General features: G+C 41.1%; 1 protein-coding gene across 2 annotated transcripts in view; it reads left to right on the top strand.

Annotated features, from left to right (window-relative positions):
* RBM47 (RNA binding motif protein 47) overlaps positions 1 to 17,206 on the top strand; it is a 70,198-nt gene that overhangs the window by 949 nt on the left and 52,043 nt on the right. The window lies entirely within an intron of this gene.

The following is a 17,206-nucleotide window of genomic DNA, read 5'->3' as shown; positions in this document are numbered from 1 at the left end:
CCATGTTATTAGTGACTAAAACCCAAACAATAAATAGGAAAAATCTAGAAAAAGGTTAGCTCTGAAAGATGTCTATAATGCCCAGTTCCTGAGGAAAGGAATCACGGTATAATATAGGCACTATAACAAACATGGGATCTTTGGTCCATTTGCCCATGTAGTGGGTGACGTAAGTATGAAGACAGAGCTAAAACGAAGAGCCCACTGATTATGGGGGGGGGGGAGTGATTTTTGGACGTTTTGCCCAGTGACACTGGCAGTAAGAAGCCAACAGTCTTTCTTCTGACAAGTTCCCAGCCATTGCAAAATGGCTAGAAGAAATGATTGTTTCAGAATTAGAGGGAACTTCCTTCATGGGGAAAACTTCACAGTGGCTTTGTGTATTTAGGCAAGTAGGACCAAATCTAACAGCCATGGGGGTCAAAAGACCTCGAGTTCATTCCCCTCGGAGGTATCAGATTTGATCATCTGTGTACACGTATCACAAAATCAGGTTTAGCGGCGAGTTGTTTTACTACCCTGACGGCTGAAAGTTTGTGTAACTTTCAGCGAGTGGTTTAACTTTTTCTTACGACCCTTTTAAGAGTCTGAAACAGATGGAAGAATCCTCGCTGTCTGCCTGTCTGTCCCACAGTTGCGCTTCGATGCTTCTGGGTCTGGGAAACTTTCGACCACCTGTGATGCCAGAAAAATCCAAGTAGAATAGGAGTTCGTGCATGAATTCCATGGAGTCTGAACTAGATGGGTGAAGCTTTATGTTTGAAATCTTATTAGATGAACCAAAAGACTCTGGGAAAAAGTCTAAAAATGTACCATTTCCAGATACTTGTCATTCCTCACTTGACATCATTGGGAAAAAACCTTATTTGGTGTAGTTCCTTCGTTCAGCTTTTTCAGGTTTTTAGTTCCAACGACCTACCAAATTTTAGAAACTTTGATCACCAAAGGCTACACACGTAGGGTGAAGACCTGAGTAAATTGGCTCTTACTCTTGTCATTTTAAACGTGCTGCTCTTCCATGCGACGTGATAATAGTGTTTCTGGATCAGGTTGGTTTTGGAAGAAGATGCATCGTTATGTGGTCTCTCCACAAAGGTGGTTGTCATCCTATCTTTCTATCCCTTAGCAAGTTCTGGATTTGTAATATGTCATGAAGGTGACCTCTTCAGACATAAATTAGGTGGCAGTTTGCAACATTCGATAAAACCCAAGGAGTCTTGGCTGTTTTCTCATGCTGGGGCCCGGCTGTCCCATGGAAGTGTGCATGGGTGACAACTACATTTCCAGATCGCTTTGGGGGACTCTACCAGAAAAGTCACCTACATAGGCACTGGCGGTCAGAATTATGCAGGCAAGCTGGAGAAATCATCATAAAAATTTGGGCTATTGCTATTTGGGGCTGGTTTTGTTTTGGTGGCATGAAACTGAATATATATAGGTTAGCTGAGCAATGAGTAAAAATTATTCGCTTGTCTGGTAATTCAGTGTCTTTAAGCAAAAAATAGTCCTCGAAGCATAAATGCATCAGGGCCTCACTCAATGCCTGTTGACTCTTGATTTAGGCATCTTCTGATAAAATTCCCAGTTTCCCAGTGCACAGTAATTCAGAACGCCAGCTTCTCTGTTGGCTCACGATCATTAAGTGTACACTCATTCATTCAGCTAATACTTACTAAGGTCTCACTCTGGGCTTGTTTTTCATCTCTCGGTTCTTTTTTTTTTTTTTTTAAGATTTTATTTATTTATTTGACAGAGATCACAAGTAGGCAGAGAGGCAGGCAGAGAGAGATGGGGAAGCAGGCTGCTGAGCAGAGAGCCCCATGCAGGGCTCGATCCCAGGACCATGAGATCATGACCTGAGCCGAAGGCAGAGGTTTAATCCACTGAGTCACCCAGGCACCCCAATCATCTCTCAGTTCTAAAATGTCACTCCAGACCTCCTAGATTAGGTCCTATGCTTCCCCCTTTAAGACAGTCATCACATTTATTTTATACTTGACTTCTCTGCTAAAATTATGTCCCATTAGGTCATGGATCATGAATGGCTTATCGCTATGATAATCTCCAGTGCTTAGTACATACTGGGCGTTCAAAAAATAGGTGCCAACTTTATGAGTAAAGGCATGAAGGAAAACAAAGGAGAAAGATCGGGATCCTCAGAGACAGCCAGGTGACAGTAAGAAATAGCAGGGAAGGGACAAAGACTCCTGTCATCAGTATAGAAGCAAAGGTCCTGAAGTTACTACTTAGTCTCAGCCCAGCTTGCCCAGGTAAGTTTCTAAGGATAACCTTGGTTCACCAAGAGGAATGTGCACAGTTGTGTCTGTTTAAAATGATAGCAAGGACTACAAATCATTTCATAAAGTATTCTTGCTTAAAGGAACAAATTCAATTACTTGTAAAATTTTATATATGAGTATTCTTTAATTCTACCATTGCAGAGGTATCAATAACTACATTTATCACCCATGACAATGTAAAAAGAGCCTAGAAGAATGCACAAGAGAGAAACTTCCAGGTGACAAGCTTAAGTCCAATAAATGCTTTGAAGAAATATTATTTTAGGGCCACTTGGCTGGCTCGGTCTGTGGAGCATGCAGTTCTTGATCTGAAGTGACGGGTTTGAGTCCCATGTCGGGGGTAGAGATTACTTAAAAAATAAAATCTTCAAAAAATACTATTTTCAATATTAGTGATTGAGGTATAACAAAGGCAGTAAAATGCACAACTCTTTCAGCTTGGTAAGTTTTTACTTATATGCACCTGGGTAGCCACCCCTCAGATCAAGGTACAGAAACTTTTCAGTATCCCAGAAGACTCCTTTGTGCTTTTCCTCAGTCAACCCCCATGCCTCAAGATCACCATTATTTTAACTTCTTTTACCATACATTAGCTTCAGCTGTTCTTGAACTTGCTAACAGTGGGATCATATGTGTTCTTTTGTTCTCTGCATCTTCCATTCAGTCTGGTGCTTGGGGCATTTGTCCACATTGTTTCACTTTATTTCTCATTGCTGGATAGTCTCCCATTGTCAGAACAGACCACCATTTAAGAGTTTTGGGGGAATTAAGAACGTGGCTGTAGCGGCTGAGAATCATTCCCTTCATGTGCCAGAGCTTTCCAGTGAAGGGATCGAAGAAAGGGTGGGGTGGAAATGTTATCACCTGAAAAGGGTAGACAGAGAAAAGTCGGTTTCTGAGAGTCTGTTTACGAAGGGCTCTCCCTGGGCTGTTTACTTAACCTATGCCATCACCCTGGGAGGTGACTGCCACTTTTGTACAGATGAGGAAACTGAGCTTAAGGGAAGTTTCATGACTTCACAGTTGGTCTGAACTGAACAGGCTCACTGCTGATGACATCGGGGCAACCCCATCCTGCCGGAGACCACACCAGACGTGCCACCTCATTATTGAAGACTTAGCTCTTACGCAATCGGGCGGGCGGGTATCTCCTGTTGGAGCCTTTACTTATACATACATGTTTTTGCTTATAAAGAGTTTTTCTTTTCACATGCATGCAGTGCATTCTAAAGTCTGTATTTGACAACTTTTGAGGGTTTTTTTTTTTTTTTAAAGATCGGGTTTAAAAGTTTATGTGTAAAAAAAACGTTCAATCACCCTAAGAAAGGTAGATGAGTTTCAAGTCAGACTTGCTGAGAAATTTCCTGAGAGACAAAGTTCATGTCTTTCAAAATGGGATCAGAAGTACTTTGCTTTCTAACTCACACAGGGCTCTACGTGCTGATCCCGTGGGTGTCAAAGTCTCTTGATTCGACTGAATATCTTGGAGGTATTCCAAGGGACACCTGGGTGGCTCAGTCAGTTAAGCGTCTGCCTTCGGTCAGATCATGATCCTAGGGTCCTGGGATCGAGCCCTGCATCAGGCTTCTTGCTCAACGGGGAACCTGTATTTATTTCCCTCTCCCTCTGCCTGCCTCTCTGCTTGCTTGCGCTCTCTCTCTCTCTTTGACAAATAACTAAATAAAATCTTTAAGAAAAATAAAATAAGGGACGCCTGGGTGGCTCAGTGGGTTAAAGCCTCTGCCTTTGGCTCAGGTCATGATCCCAGTCGAGCCCCACATCAGGCTCTCTGCTCTGCAGGGAGCCTGCTTCCTCCTCTCTCTCTCTCTCTGCCTGACTCTCTGCCTACTTGTGATCTCTGTCAAATAAATAAAAAATAAAATCTTTAAAAGAAAAAGAAAATAAAAAATTAAAAAAATTTCAAGATGTAAAATATACTGATTTTGTGTGCGAGAAAGCTGAAATAGAGAAGCTGATGTCACATACCTGGTGAGTGAAAGGCAGATTTTCTGCCTCCACTGTGCCCAGCGCTTCCCGCTGGCCCACACTGCTAGCCACACGATGTTTGGTGAACAGCCTCAGCCATTTAAAAACAGCGCTCTTTCCCCAACACTGTGGTCGGTGAGAGCTGGTCAGCTCGTACCATTTGACTGTGCCCTTACCATGTGTCAGACTTTGTACCAAGTACTTTATGTATATAATCCCCAGCCTCACAATAGCTCTGCTAGCTCGGAATCATTCATCCCCTTTACAAATGGGGAAACTGAGGCAAAGAGGGCTCAGGGGTCCTGAACAAAGACATGTCATTTAGTAAATGCCAGAGTCTGCCTTCACACTCAGAGCAGTTCAACCCCAAAGTACATTCAGTTCTGCATGCCATCCCTCCTCCCATCAGAGAAAACTGTCTTTGGGTTATAATCCGTTATAATTGAGGGAACCACAGGAGCCCTAAAGCAAAATGTTGACGAGTCTTAACTCACCTCAACATACCCTCCTGACAAATGGGAACTTTTTAAAAAAAAATTTTTTTTAAAGATTATTTATTTGAGAGAGAGAGAACAAACAGGGGGAGGGGCCAAGGGAGATGAGAGAATCTGCAGCAGACTCCATGCTGATAGCAGAGCCCAGCACCGGCTCAGTGCAGGCCTGGATCTCACAACCCTGATGTCATGATCTGAGCCAAAACCAAGAGTCAGACACTTAACTGACTGAGTAACCCAGGCACCCCAGGCATTTTCTTTAGAACTGAACAAAAGCATGTCCTGGGTTGGACTATTATTTTCTAACTCTTGCAGCTGTAAGAAAACCAGATTAGGTTGCCAAGGGGTCAGGTCGTGTGTGCAGGGGGTCCCATCCATCAGTGAGATTGTGGGATCCTCTGACGGGAAAAGGGTGGCTGTCTGGAACAGAGATGAGTCTGCATGGGGTAGCCTTTCTCCCCCGAGTTTTGCACTGCTGTCTTCCCTGCTCATTTAAATATTTGTTCACAAGTATTTCTTGAGTACCTACTGTTAGCATAAGGTGTACGACGGTAATGCCATAGAGAAGTATAAACTCACTCAGTCGGACTTTCTGAAGCTAATTGCAGCATTCCTGGTTTGTAATAAAGTACCAAATCACAGTCCCATTCATACATTGTGTTAGAAATGGAAACGTGTGTGTGTGTGTGTGTGTGTGTGTGTGTGTGTACATGCATGCCTTATGTTTTCTAGCAATTAGAAGCTAAGGGAGAATTTCCAGATTTACTAATAATTTAAGTATTTTAGGAAACGGAATTTAAAGGAGCATCAGTGTTTGATAACAGGCGTCCTCGTGCTCTGTTACGAAAAGATTCACCACTGATTTTATAGACCGGACCAATTGTATGTTTACTAAACTGGGCAAACCTAGTCTGCTCAGTGAAGCAAGTTCAAATTGCAAGTGCACATTAGGGTTCTGAAGGGGAGGCTGGTAACAGCTCTTGACATTTGTCTCTGCTTTCTAGAATTGGAGAATTTAAAAAATAATAATAAGCATTTACAGTTCATGATATAAAATAAAAGAAGCTCGTTTTGAATTTACAAGTATTTCTCTGAGACTCACTAGTTTTCAAATGGCTTATTTGCATATGCCGTTGGATATTAGTAAGATGTCAACTTTGGATTATGTCAAAAGCAAAAAAAAGTGAGGGGGGGGGTGCAGGGTGGCCCAGTGGGTTAAGCTTCTGCCTTCGGCTCAGGTCATGATCTCAGGGTCCTGGGATTGAGTCCCGCATCGGACTCTGCTCAGCAGAGAGCCTGCTTCCCCCTTTCTCTCTGCCTGCCTCTCTGCCTACTTGTGATCTCTCTCTCTGCCAAATAAATAAATAAAATCTTAAAAAAAAAAAAAAGTAAGAAGGAAAAAAAAGAAAAGAAAAAGTAAAGCCCAGAGTAAAGACAGTCCATGACGAGGGGCTATCATGTGGAGAGAGTGCAAGCTGGGGTTCAGATCTCTCTGTGTCTCTCACTTTGCTGGGCAGTCTTGGGTAAATTCCTTTTCCTCTCCATGTCTCTGTTTCTTGTGCTAACTAACGATGGGAATGGTACTGTTCTCCAGGGTGGCCATAAAGATTAGAGATGATGTATGGAAGGTGCTTAGTTCAGGGTTCTATTCAGTAAAGATTTCGTAAGTGAAGCTTAATCATCTGCTTGTGGAGAAGAAAGGAGAGAACACTCTAGGCTTTGTTGGTAGCCCTTTGGGTGATAGCCCAAACCACTCAGGCAACTGAGCAATGGTTGGAGAGTTTGTTTGGAGATCTGTATAAACGAGTGTTTTTTTACCTTGGCTATGTACTAGAATCAGCTGCAGGAGCTTTAAAAAAAACTACGAAGGCCCAGGACCCTCCAGAAAGTCTAGCAGTCGTGGTGATGTTTTTGTTTTTAATATGTTTTAGTTCTCCAACCAAGGTTGGTATATAATAGGTTAGACTGAGTGATGGTTTGGAAACCATCCTTCCGGCTGATGGCCTTGCTTTCGCACGGTGCCCAACAGATTTATGGCCAGTGTCTTCTTAGCCCACACAGCTGCCGATCCGGTGCAAGCCTGGCCAGAAATTCTCTTAATGGGTTTTCCATGGCTTCCTGTCAGAGTTGCCTCCCCATAGATTTTGTTGTTTATTCTTCTCTACACTCTGCCTTTTTCTAAGAGGGAAGCAGGAGAAGGCAGATAAAATGAAAGGAAAGAGAGATGTGAGAATGATCAGTTATTTCTGAATTCTTTGAGCAAATCCCAGAGAACGCCGCTCAGGTCGGCAGACAGACCTAGGAGAGACAGGCCTAGAGGCCACATGTCAGTGGTCTTGGCTAGAATCATCGCCAGAAGGCTCTCTCCATGAACACAAGAGTCTTCTGTAAGATTCTGTTACAGAGAGGGAGAGAGAGAGAAAGCAATCTGACCGCTTTTCAGAAGCTAAAAATACGGAACTTCTAGGAGGAGCCTGTTTTTATCAGAATGTCCTCTGTCATTTCTCCCTTTGAGTTTTAGCACTCCTCTTCAGAGATACGTGAGATTAACACCGTTCTTCCATTAGACCCAAAATGATGAGATGCCCTCTTTAGTCAGGGTGAAGAAGCACCAACTAAAATTTTACTTAAAGAATTGAGGAGGAAAAATGGCAGCTTTCTGCGGCAGCTGGAGAGCAGACTGGGAAAAAGTGTGGGAAGAGTGGATGGGTCCCCTGGGATTACCGTGTCACTTTCTTGGTTCCATAACCTTTGTTAATTGGGACTCTTTGGGTTGCAAGGGACAGAATTCTCGTCCCCAGTAGCTTCAGGAACCAGTTGACAAGCAAGTATCTCAAACGCAGTTCTATATGGGAAGTCCGTGGATACATAGATTGACTTAACTCAGATTCCGAAGGGTGGCACGAGACAGGATCGAAGCACTCAAAATGGGTCATCGGGATAGTTTTTCTCTGTCTGCCTGTCTGTTGTCTTCGGGGTTGGTTTCATTTTGTTGTCAGTTTCAGGCTTATGGTGTTCTTGCATTTGGGCAGGACGGAGGAGGCATTGGCGATGTCCTTACTGATCTCATCATATGCCACAGACTCCGAAGTTGGGTTACACCCTGTTCCTTGTACTACCATGGATCTACTGACGTTCAAGGTTGTTTATCTGCACAGCGAAGCCTCTTGATAACCAGTAGAGGTTTTACCATTCCAGCAAGATTTTTCTCGGAGAACACTGAGTACTTGACTTGTCTCTACTGAGAATCGAGCATGTCTTTTTTTCACCCGGGGAAGCCCATTGGCAGATATCTAGTTCTCAAAATTAGGAGGACAGGTCTGACCAGGAACCACCCATTATCATCAATATTATTTCCCTGCTTGGTTCCAAGAGCAAGGAAACCTCATGAGTAATTTATTGTGGGGGAATAAAAACAATGTGTTGTTCCGCCTTGTGTTATAGTCGTTAAGGGTTGGTTTTCCCTGCCTGGTCGTTTCTAAGCTTGTTGTAAATTCGATTTTACATCTCTGTTGCCTGGTGCTTCATAATGGCAGGGGGTCAGTAAAGATGCGTCTGATGATTGCGAAAAAAAATCCAGATTTTTTTTTGAACATTTTACTGGATGTTACAATTTGGCAAAGGTAGAATTACGGGTTAAAACACACAAGATGCACCCCAGGACATCTGTATCTGCATGTATTTGTTATAAATAAATGTATTACGTTACTGTCTTTCTAGGTATTATGTTTATGGGCAGGAAGAAATAAAAAGTGAGGCCCAGCTTTCTTTAGTTGAATTAGCCCTTGATAATACCCTGGCCAGAGCAGGGAACAGTCCTGTCCAGTTTTTTGTTTGTTTGTTTTTGCTTTGTTTTTTACCTCTCTTGACAAAACTTATTTTTTTCTTCTGAATTTCTAGGGCCCTTAGTGGGGAAAGAACTTCATACTCTTTGAACAGCGGCTATGTGCCAAGGGTTCTGTGGACACATTGTCTTACTGAAGTCTCACAGCCACACCATAAAGCCTTCTTCCTCCTGTTCTACCTTTAAGAGAATTAACACTTCCTCCTTCATGATACTATCATGGATTTGTACTATACAACCATTTATCACATTGCCTTATAATAACTGTCACTATTTCTGTGTCTCCTACTAGACCCTGAATTTCCCAGCTACAGAGTCTGTGTCTTACTCACGTGTGTATTCACAGACCCAGCTCATAGTGGAAATCTAGGAAAAAAGAATTATTATTATTATTATTATTATTATTATTACACATAGGCTCCACACCTGTGTGGGGCTTGAACTCATCAGCCTGAGAGCAAAACCTTAGCTGAGATCCAGAGTTGGTTGCTTAACGGACTGAGACATGCTTGTGCCCCTACAAGTACTTTTTTTTTTTTTTTTAAAGATTTTATTTATTTATTTGTCAGAGATAGAGATCACAAGTAGGCAGAGAGGCAGGCAGAGAGAGGGGGGAAGCAGGCTCCCTGCTGAGCAGAGAGCCCGACGAGGGGCTCAATCCCAGGACCCTGAGATCATGACCTGAGCCGAAGACAGAGGTTTAACCCACTGAGCCACCCAGGTGCCCCTATAAGTACGTTTTCTTTTTTTTTTTTTTTTTTTTTTAACAATTTGGATACTGTGTGATCTTCATTTTACAAGTTTGACATTCAAGGCTCACCTAGAGTACTAAGAGGAAAGTGATCAAATCAGGTCAGTTTTTGCCCTCTTGTCTGCCAGACTCCAAAGCTTGTTTCCTTCTAAGCCATCCTGGGATATTGGAAAGCAAGGTTGGCTGGAAGGAAGAGGGTTGACCCAGGACGAGGCTATAAGGGGAAGGAAAATCATCGTTTCCTGGGGCTGGGAAGGGAGGTTAACTACACATTGCTCAGTCTAACAGTGCTCTGACCCCCAGACTCCCATCTTTAGGAAAGCACCGTCAGATACCGTGGGGGACTTCCGGCCCAGGGGGAGTGCTGAGTGAGTGGGGACCAGAGAAAGCATGTTCTTGGAAAGCTATTCCTTGTAAGAGTAACACAGAGCTGGAGCACTAAGCCATCTACCAGGCTATAAAAATACCGTTGTCCCAACCTCCTGTGTAATATTATTCTGTGTGGTAAGATTTTACCTGTAAAGTTCTAGTTGGACATGAAATTAGGGGAGAACGTGTAACATGAACATCACAGTTACCACGGCTGCATGCCGGGATTTTGTTTCTTGGGCCTGATGGTTGGTATGGGAGAAATCTGGGGTGAGCTTTTGAAATATATCCTTCTGAAAGGGCATGGTGAGTGGCAACATTGGCCATCTTTCCACTTTGACACGCTGGGTCTATCTTTCCTTCCTCCCTTCCTCATTTCTTTTCCTCTCCTCTCCTCTCCTCCCCACTTCCTTTCCGTAACAGCTTTATTTGGGATAAAATTCACATAACATATAATCCACCTATTTAAAGTATACAATTCACTTGGCTATAGAGTATTCACAGAGTTGTGTAAGCATCGTTATAATCGATTTTAGAACATTTCATCCCCTCCCTAACAAATCCCCTGTACCCACTGCCGGTCATTTCCACTTTTTCCTCACCCCTCTACCTCCTGCCTCATACAACCACTAATCTACTTTCTGTCTTTAAAGATCTGCCTGTTATGAACCTTTCCTATAAATGGAATCAGGATAGTATGTGGTCTTTGTGACTTCTTCCACTTAATTTAATGTTTTTAAGGTTCATCCATGTTATAGAAAGTATCAATGCTTTGTTCCTTTTCAGTGGTGAATAGTACTCTGTTGTGTGACTCTATGACATTTTATTTCTCTATCTTATTTATCAGTTGACGGACATTTGTGTTATCTCTATTTGGGGGTATGATAATGCTGCTATGGTTATTCATGTACAAATTTTTGTGTGGTCATAAGTAATTCATTTCTCTTGGGTATATATTTAGGAGTAGAGTTGCTGGGTCATATGGTAACTCTGGGTTCAATCTGAGGAACTCCCAGACAGTTTTCTAAAGTGACTGTACCATGTTACATTCCCACCAGCAGTATATGAGGGTTCCAGTATTTCCCCATTCATGCCAACCCTTGTTATCCTTTTTTTTTCCCCCCAAGCCATGCTAGTGGCTGTGAAGTGGTATGTTGCTGGGGTTTTAATTTGCATTTCCCTGATGGCTAATTATGTTTCGCATTTTTCATGTGATTTTTGGCCATTTGTATACCTTCTTTGGAGCAATGTTGAATTCAGATCCTTTGCCTATCTTTTAATTGGGTTATTTGTCTTTTTATTGGGTTGTAGGAGTTCTGTCAATACCGTTTCTCCAATAGCATTTGCTCACTTAATGTCTCTTTGTGGCACATTTTGGTAATTCTTGCAATATTCCAAACTTTCTCCTTATATTTGTTAGGGCGATCTGTGATCAGTGATCTTTGGTGTTACTGTTGTAATTGTTTTGGGACTCCATGAGCCACACTCATATAAGATGGTGAACATAGTTGATAAATGTTGTGTGTGTTCTGTCTGCTTCACTGACTGGCTGTTCCCCATCTCTCTCTCTCTCCTTGGGCCTTCATATTTTCTGAGACACAATGTTGAATTTAGGTCAGTAAATAACTGCAGTGACTCCTGAGTGTTTAAATGAAAGGAAGATGTGTCAAACTTCGTTGTCTTATTTTAAGAAATTGCCACAACCTCCCCAGCCTTCAGCAACTGCCACTCTGATCAGTAGCAGCCATCGACATTGAGACCAGACCTCTACCAGCAAAAAGATTATGACTCAATGAAAACTCAGATAATGGTTAGCATGTTCTAGCAATATTTTTAAATTAAGGCACATACATTTTTTTCTTAGACATACTGCTTTTGCACACTTAATAGACTACAGTTTAGTGTAAACATAATTTTTACATGCACTGGGAAGCCAGAAAATTCATTTGACTCACTTTATTGCAATATTCACTTTACTGTAGTAATCATGATCTGAACCTGATGTGTGTCTGTAGTGATGTCTCCTCTTTTATTTCAGAGTTTGCCAAGTTGAGTCTTAATTATTATCTTGCTCATTCTCACTAAAGGTTTGTCAGTGTTGTTGATCTCTTCAAAAGAACCAACTTTTGGCTTCATTGATTTTCTTTATTCATTTTATATTCTCCATTTCCTTTACTTCCATTTGAATCCTTATTCTTACTGATTTCCATTCTTCCCTTACGCTGTTTCAGATTTAGTTGGCTCTTCTTTTTTAAAGTTAGGGAGGTTTGGTTGTTTACTGCCTTTTAACTGTTGTCTTCATTCTTCATCTCTCAAGACAATTTGTAAATGTGAATGACCATTGTTGAAGCTGACTCAGGGTACCTCAGACCTTCCCTCTGGGGACAGAGGGACAAGGGAACTGAATCCATGATGAAGCAGTGACTTCTCACCAGTGGGGTTTGTGTGGCACTGTGGTTCAGGGCTCAAAGCATGGACTCTGGAGCCTGGCTGCCTGGTTGTGAATTCTGTGAGATTTGGGACAACTTAGTTCTGTAAACTTCAGTTTCCACATGTGCAAAATAAGCATAAAGGTGGTTACTACTGCATACTGTTGTTGCACAGAATCGGTGAGCTATAACGTGTGGAGTACTTAGCTCAGAGTTGGTACTTGGCCGATGCTTAGTAAGGGTTAGCTGTTCTCACTTGATTGTTGTTGCTTTTAAGTCAGACAGGCCTAGGCAGGGCCACCACCATGTAAAGCAACTAAAGAGCCTGGAGTTGTGTTTCCATTCGTTCATACTTCTTTGCCAATCATCCGTGACCTCACCCGCAGAGGCTACCATGATGAACCTCACCTGCATTTGCTCCCAGGTGCTGAGACACATTTCCTCCTGGAGTGTTACTTCCAAACAAGTGGTTTTTCCTTCTCTGAAAGATTGCAGACTTGACTTATTTGAGCGTCCACGTGTATCATAATGATAAGGACAAGGGCAGGAAATGTATTTTCCTGAACAAATTGGAAACAAGCTCAAGATGAGAGTACCATAAATTAATAAAATGGTATCACTAAAAAATTCTAATTCAAGTTTGTTGGTACCCTAAATTCTCTTGAGGAGGGGATGAAAGTGCCCATCTCTAAGCTCCCCAGAGGAGCTTAATATTAAGTCCTGTTATCTGAGGCTCCATGGGGGTTAGGGGGGGTGGGGGGTGGTAAGTCACGTGTTCTCATTTCAGCTTCAAGGCATGTACTGTGCCTGCTGCTTATGTGTCTAAAATTTATTTGTCAGAGAGAGAGAAAGAGCACAAGAAGGGGGAGTGGCAGCAGAGGGAGAAGCAGACTCCCCATTGAGCAAGAAACCCAATGCGGAACTCGATCCCAGGACCCTGAAATCATGACCTAAGCCGAAGGCAGATGCTTAACCCGCTGAGTCACCCAGGCGCCCCCTGTTTATGTGTCTCACAAGCATTTCTCAGGGATTAAAAAAAAAATCCATACATTGTTAGTCTAATTCTTCAGCCAAAGAATGGCCATTAATTTTACTAGAAGAAAAAAGGTGTGGATTAGTCCTCACTATGAAACTTTCAGTTAGCATCCTGGAAAATATTTGAAAATATAACCAACCTCTAGTTATTTATGAATAGTATTAGCTAAGATTATCCTAAAACCTTCAAGAAAAGTAATATTTTAATAGAAATGTTAACTAACTAGATAATAGTTTTAGCTTGTTAACCACTTGAATATAAGTATTAATATTTAATATTAAAACAATAGGCAAACATTATTTTAATAACATATATTCTTTTCCTGAAAATGTAGAACATTTTCATTCATACTGTATGTTTTTCCCCTCACAGCATCTCTGAGATTATTAAGGAGAAATAATTATTTCCATTGTTCTAAAAGGATTTTTTCCCCCAAGATCTAATAGTGGAATAGTATTCAGTTAGTAGAATAGTAGAATTCAGTTAGTAGAATAGTAGAATAGTAGAATAGTATTCTACCAATAGTAGAATAGTATTCAGTTACTCAGTTTTCTCCCTCTCTTCCTATCTCTCCCTTTCCTTCTCTCTCTTTTCCCATTAAACCTTTTTATGAAGAGCATCACTAAATAGTAGAAAGGATGTGGATTGCCCTTTTCCCTGTCCCTGTAGGTCCAGAAAAATTAGAAAATACTAGTCTATGCATTGAGAAAAAGTGAAAACAATAACTCATGAGCCTACAAATTGATAATCGGGTTTTTAAACTCTACATACATCAAGAAGATGAATTTTATCCAAGGACAGATTAAAATAGATAATTTTTTTGGAAGACTGAATTTAGTATGAATTCATAGAGCTTGTACAGCTTGTTCCTTGTGTACCATGCTTACAAATAATTATACAAGGATGTGAAAGATGGGGCACAGAGAGTGCTCAAGAGACTGGCTGGCTGTGGGTTCTAAATTAGACAATTAGAGTGGCATGGAATCAGCCGCAAAAATACTTCCCCAGGGTTTGGCTTTTTTTGTTGTTGTTGTTGTTGTTTTAAATACAGCACTTTATTTAGAGAGAGAGCAAGTGATCATCTGCATTTGGGGGGTAGGGGGTAGGGGTAGAGAAAGAGGGAGAGAGAGAATCCCAAGAAGGCTCCGTGGTCAGCACAGAGCCCCACGAGGGGCTGAATCTCGGGATCCTGACATCATGACCTGAGCTGAAATCAACAGTCAGACACTTAACCGACTGACCCACCCAGGCGCCCCTCCAGGTTTTGGCTTCTTAAACATTTAAAAATATAAGAGAAGGTTCTATGATTTGCTGAGAATAACAGTGTTGAGAGTTGTCAGGTTAAGTGCATTTTGTAGTCAGTAAATTTTATTGGCTGTCTACTATTTTCCAAAACTTTTAGTTCAACAGAGACCACTAGCACGTTAAATAATTTTCAGAGTGCTAAGATGTCAAGGTAAGCTGCACACACTGAGGCAGGTGTAAAGGGGTGTGTGTGTGTATGTGTGTGTGTGAGAGAGAGTATATTTATTATATATCAAATTCAGACACTGGATTTTGGATAAGAAGAAAATAGATGATATAGCGGTAAAAACCCTTACATCATCAGATGGTAGAGACCATAGGAACATTTCAGTTCTTGAGACACTGATTTATTATTTTCTTTTTTGTATTATTCAGTTCCATCTGCCAGTCCTTAATAAAAGTTCCACTATGGCATAAAAGAGCTAAGAAATGAGTCTTAACCATCCTAAGGTTGTTCATGGTAATAATTCCCTCTTGGTGGGGCGGGGAGCAGGTGGCTTTTAAAATCTTAGGACCCTAGGACTCTAGTGAGTTCTTAAAGAAGAACTGGCATTAATTTATTAGATGCAAAATGGACCCAAACCCCTGTTCATTGTTTAGATTTCCATTTATTTAATGGAAGTCTAAAGTTCAATTTGAATAAAGTTAAACAAGAAATGTAATAAGCTGTAACTGTAAATCATATATTTTATGTTTGAGGGACATGTCTACTTTCTCTTCATAAGAGTAGGTTTCCACAGTAATGTGTTTTCTTAATTAAAAAATTCACCCATTTGAGTGACTATCAGGAGTCATGGTTGACATTGTCATTTTTATTAATACTTCAGATCAAAATGATTCTCAACACAGTTTTAACCATGGCTTCACTTGGAACTTAGGAATGGGCACGTCAGCATTGGCATCTCTGAAACGACGTGTTAAGCCACACCATGGACATTTCTTTGGTTTCCTTGTTTGTAAAACAGAGCTGGAGAAATGAGGTGTTGGTCAGAGCACTGAGGTGTCAGAGATCCTGATAATTTCACATGGGAAGTGTCGCCCAAATATGGTAGGAGGCCTGGGGAGACAGCCACGTGCATGTTTTTACGACTCCAAGACAACTGTTCATGTAACCTTCCTTCTTCCTGTTTCCATAGTTGTTCACCAAACAGCTCAAGAGATTGAGCTGTGAGGGCTGCATTTCATGACGATCCTTTCATAAACAAAGTTTTCCATGTTGTAAGTCAAAAATATTTTACCAACAGTTTGGAATTCTTGTGAAGAGTGATCATTGAGCACCCGAGTTAGCGAATTCCTGTGAGTCTGTGCTGAACAGGGGACAGAGATTGAAGGCAAATGCCTGGGTAATAATCTTCCCGAGGAACTACCATCTTGTCATGCAAGCAGATGATGACTATGTAAGCAAACAAAAAACCCGACTCCTGATGTATCTCATTTTTCATCAGAGATGATCTTAAATTTTTTTAAGTTTTGATTTTCAGAAGTGGAATTATGGTTTATGTACACTAGGAGCATTTGCTATTTAGGCAGTGTTATGATAAAACAGGAATTTCTCTCCATTTGGCAAGTTGGATTGCAAAATGTACAGATATAAAAAAGGGATGCCGAAGCTGTGTGGCAGTAAAGTTGTTTGGAAAACAGTAGATGCCTGGATGAGAAGGCTTTCTAGATGATTCTAGAGAAGAGTTAGGAAAGAAAACAAGGATATATTAGAGAAGGTAGAGAGGTAGTCTTGGGGGATTTTGCATGTGGGTGTGTGTCTGTCGAGGTTGAGAGGAACAAAGGGAAATTAGGCAGTGGGTTGTAGTCAGAAGTTAACCAAAGATTTGCAGTTCATGATCAAAAGCTTGGAGTGTTATGGATGACCAAGGATCACATCAAATTCCCTTCCTAGGCGTAACATGATCCCAGCCATACTTAAGGTAGACAGTTCTTGCTCCTGCTTGGGGGATGACTAGCGGGGGAAAGTAATTATCAGGGAGGGAAGCAAAGGGGTAGAGGTGGAAGGCGGTGCATGGTTAGTGCTGAGTGAAATCAGTGAGAAAGGAAAGGAAAAAAAAAATTGGCAGAACTTAATGATGGGGTGAAAAGGAGAGAGTGGGCTAGGACAAAAAGATCTGTTGAATCGAATCATTAAATTTTTCTGATGATCAAAGCTCTATATGTCAAAGAAACATAATGTAAATGTTTGTGTGGAATATGTTAAAATACAGAAGGACATAAAAAGAGAATGTAAAATTACTTGTATTCAGTACTCTTACTAGCCAGAGACAAACCACCGTCAATATTTTGTTATATGCACCTGGCTTTCATTTCCCTAGTTTCAGCCAAGGGCATGCTGTACATACAGTTATCCATACTGTCTGTTTCCTTAATCTCACATGTCATAAATCTTTACTTGTGACAGTAAAATTCTTCATAAATATATTTTTAGTGACTGTGCAATTGATATAATTTTTTTAAATCGAATCGCTTCCTCAAAGTCACACATTGGGTAGTTTCTAAATTTATTATAAAGAATTCTGAGATAAACATCTTTGTGTATAAACTTCCTTTTATATTATTTCTCTAGGATAAATTCTTAATGACATTGCTAAGCGAAGAGAATGAACGGTTTTAAGGCTTTTCGTGTAGATTATAAACTACTATTTTTACAGAAAAATTTTGATCGCTTGATACTTGTCCTCCTGAA

Source organism: Mustela nigripes, chromosome 1 (assembly GCF_022355385.1).
Source record: "Mustela nigripes isolate SB6536 chromosome 1, MUSNIG.SB6536, whole genome shotgun sequence".
Lineage (NCBI taxonomy): Eukaryota > Metazoa > Chordata > Mammalia > Carnivora > Mustelidae > Mustela > Mustela nigripes.
The sequence above is the reverse complement of the archived record's forward strand: the minus strand, read 5'-3'. Positions and strand labels throughout refer to the sequence as shown.